Genomic DNA, 4,343 nt, shown 5'->3' with positions numbered 1-4,343 from the left:
ATGGCTGGCGGAACATCTGGAGCGCGCGCAGTGCACGCCGGGAAAGAGGTTTCCACGTTTCCCACGTGACTGGCTCTCACCCCGCCCCTCCCCCCAAAACAAACCCCGCCCCTCCCCTCGGGATGATGTCACCAGCGAATCACGTGACTGGGTCTACCCCCCCCTCCACCACCAGCGTCCTCCCCTCGCCCCCTCCCTCTCACCACCCTGCAAACCTCACCAGCCCCCACCCCTCCCCCACTGACCCCGCCCTTCCACCACCAGCCCCCACCCCTCCCCCACTGACCCCGCCCTTCCCCCACCAGCCCCCACCCCTCCCCCACTGACCCCGCCCTTCCTCCACCAGCCCCACCCCTCCCCCACCAGCCCCACCCCTCCCCCACTGACCCCGCCCTTCCCCCACCAGCCCCACCCCTCCTCCACTAGCCCCACCCCTCCCCCACCAGCCCCGCCCTTCCCCCACTGACCCCGCCCTTCCCCCACCAGCCCCCACCCCTCCCCCACCAGCCCCGCCCCTCCCACCTGCCCCACCCCTTTGGATTGAGTTTGGGGTTCGATTTAAAAAAAAATAAAAATTTTCTTCTTGGTTCTCTCGGTAAAGTCACGGAGAAGGGAAATAATAAAATAATAAAAATAAAACATAATAAAATACAATTATCACGACGTTTCGGCCACAACGCAAGCAGCCGTCCTCAGGTGAAGAACAAGGCTATCGGAAAGACAGCGTCCGAATGAACACCACCAGGCTTGGCAGTGTATATTTTTTAAGCAGGGGTTAGAGGAGGAGAGCGCCTTGACAAAAGAATTTACATATCAACAGAGGAATTTAGCATATTTTTTTTTATTATTTTATTATTTCCCTTTTCGTGACTTTACCGAAAGAACCAAGAAGATGAATCCCTGCAGTCACGAAAGCTTGAAATCGAAATTTAACAGTTTTTGTTTTTTTATCTCGCTTGCTCGATTATGTCGTTTCGTTCCCACTGTTTCATCTCGCGGTGAGATTATAATTCAGTAATGAGTTTGCACCCATGCACGCGTACCCACGGTGACTAATCGAAATGCGACAATATAGGGCCACAGAGCTGGGGCAATTGCGATTTCACGCGCCTAGAAAAAAAATTCTCTCGACGATGAACGAAACCTTTCGCAAGTAAAACATTTTTGTAAATGACGGTAATTATTTCATGGGACCTCCTTTGCCAGTACCAAAATATACTAATAGGGGTTTTTCCCTTTTTTCTGGCAACAAAAACTGACACCTTTTGCAAGGAATCATGCTTACATTAACCACAAAACTTGCAGTCAAATGCAAACAAAAAACAATACTCTGATAAATGTATGCATTGTCTTTGAAACTGATTGGTCCACACCAGTTTCAAAGGCAATGCATAAATCTATCAGAGTATTGTTTTTTGTTTGCATTTGACTGCAAGTATTGTGGTTAATGTAAGCATGATTCCTTGCAAAAGGTGTCAGTTTTTATTGCCAGAAAAAAGGGGAAAACCCCTATTAGTATTACGATAATTATTGCTATGGTGATGATGGACTGAGCCGAACCCTGACATTTTCGGACAGCGAGCGCTCTGGCAGCAGCTGGCTTTCACGGAGTGGCGAAATATAGCCAAATAAAATCCCTGCAGTCACGAAAGCTTTAAATCGAAATTTATGGTCAAATCACACCACGCCTGCAGTGACGCACGTGGCCCTGCAGAGGACGCCAGCAGCTCGCAAATGCGCCGACCGTGCATTCGGATTACGCTGGTCAAGACACTTTTTCTGGCATAAGGTATTCCAACGGTTCAAATGTAATTCTGGGGTGCTGATTCCAAATCTGGCATCAGTTTTTGTCTATCACATCAGGTTTTTGAGATATCAAATATTGCATTTTCAATAAAAACTGCAGAAGAAAAATATTAAATAAATGTGGATATCTACATACAATGATATTATAAACACACTATCCTAAAAATACAACAACTTGCAATCATAAGTGACAGAATTAATTTCGGGTAAAATCAATGAAAATGGGGTATGCCGATAGCATAAAAATGAGATGTGATAAAGCAAATTTGAGATCAGTTTTGGAATCAGCACCCTGAAATTAGTCTAAAACAGCTGCAAAAGTCCAGGCCAGAAAAAAATGTTTTTTGTTGTTGTTGACCAGTGTTATAGGACGCACCTCCCTCCCCCGTATTGTAAATCAAGAGTTTGGGTGCGTCTTATAATCCGGTGTGTGTGTGTGTGCGTGTGAGACCCGATTTGTACACTTTTATTAACACAAGTCTCGGGTGCGTCTTACTTTCCGGAGCGTCTTATAATACGGAACATACGGTACAGCAGCAAGGATGGTACGGTGTTAATAGGTGCTCGCCAGCTTTCGTCTTTAAAGTGCTGATGTTCGCGCATACACATTCACCAAAGGCAAAGGTTCCCCCTATAGCCTTCGCAGGCTGTTGGGGCAAGTGCTGTTGGCAAGCACCTATGAAGGCCAGTACGCCACACGAGGGTTCAAAGTTCAAAGTTCATTTATTAGGTATAGCCCTGTGAGCCATTCGGCTCTTGAATCGGGTGCAACCGCAACAAACAAAAAAACTAAAACATGAACAAGAAAACATCTTAAAGTGACTATGTGCAAACAGAAAATCCAAGAAAAGACAGGGTGGTGGGTGGCCAGCACCACGCCCGACCACCTTTGTCTCCGCCAGTGGCGATGTTTATACATCGCCACCAGGTACTCATTTGAGGCTGAGTCGACCTGAGGGAGGCCTCGGACCGATTCAAATAATCGTCACCTGTGTTTGTGGCCGTGAGCGAGAATCAAACTCGGGTCACCGGGTTCGTAGTGCAGCGCGCTAACCACTGCACTACCGCTCCCCTACTCTCTCACACGCACACACATAACAAAGACAAAGATCCTTGCAGAGTATAGAATTTGATTGACTACTGGGGCAAGTGCTGTTAGCGAGCACCTATTAAGGCCGGTACGACTTATGAAGGGGTGGAATAACCTGCTGTGTCCTGATTTTTGGGCCACCCTGTACAGAGTTGCTTCATATTCCCAGGGGGTGGAGGGGGGGGGGTTGGAGGTGACCGAATGTTGCAGAGGTCAGAGAATGGAGTGCCACCGCTGAGATTCTGAATTTCAATCCGAGTTTCGGTCGCCCGCTAACTAATTCCGGATTCACAAGCGTAGAATTCATGACATTCCGTTTCACAATTAACGAAATGTTAGAGCTGAAAAACCTCCCAAAAAAAGAATGACAAGAGACTCAAGACATTCGTCAATAACGCTGTGACGTTGAAGGGAAAATTATATAATAGGCGACGTTTAGGGCAATGGGCCTTTTTCAGAGCACTTAGGCCAAATATATAGTGCACAAGAAGAACTGGAGCCCGCACATTACACTCTTGACCTGATGATAATTACAGTTTTTAAACATTTCTGGTGGCCAAAGAAAAAACATATGAATAGTTACACGAAGAGTGGCTACTAAATGTCGGACAACCCCTTCAATAATCACAAAACCTTGCTAAATTAACGAATTTATATGATAAAGTAAACATGCGAAAAATGTTGCTGGCACATTGCGGCGTGGGAAGATATATTCTTGTGAGCACAATCCACTTAGCAATGCATTCCCAGGTCCTAGATACCACTTCAGTGGAAAAAAAATGTGTTCGGCTACCATGCAACGTACATTTCACCAGAGCAGAGCGTGTGCGAAAAGTTCAGCACTCACCAGGATGTGGACAAAACAATATCACAGAATTACTCTTTGGTTCTTTCGGTAAAGTCACGTATAAAGATAAAATTATAAATTAAATACTAGCATACGACGTTTCGATTGCAACACAAGCAATCATCATCAGGTATAAATGAAATAGAAACACAAATCTAGTATACTTAGAAATGTAATGTAATACAACAGAGAGTCGGATAACATAACAGTCAACACCCTACCTGGTTGATTACGTTCTTCCTGAGAATGCTAAATTTTGTTGTATTACATTACATTTCTAAGTATACTAGATTTGTGTTTCTATTTCATTTATACCTGATGCCGATTGCTTGTGTTGCAATCGAAACGTCGTATGCTAGTATTAAATGTATTATTTTATCTTTATACGTGACTTTACCGAAAGAACCAAAGAGTAATTCCTGCAGTCACGAAAGCTCCAAATTATGTTTAATATCACAGAAGTGCTTCTGTGACACCTCGTTCCGCGGGCCGTTCTCTGGCACGGGGAGATGCACGCCGCTCGCTGCTTCAGGAGTTCCGGATGGACGCGCCGTCTCGTGGCATGACATCGACGGGACAAATGCAATGAAATTGTGAAAG

Source organism: Lethenteron reissneri, chromosome 10, assembly GCF_015708825.2.
Source record: "Lethenteron reissneri isolate LAM-NWPU_2019-01 chromosome 10, ASM1570882v1, whole genome shotgun sequence".
Classification (NCBI taxonomy): Eukaryota; Metazoa; Chordata; class Hyperoartia; order Petromyzontiformes; family Petromyzontidae; genus Lethenteron; species Lethenteron reissneri.
Note: the sequence above shows the minus strand (reverse complement) of the source record.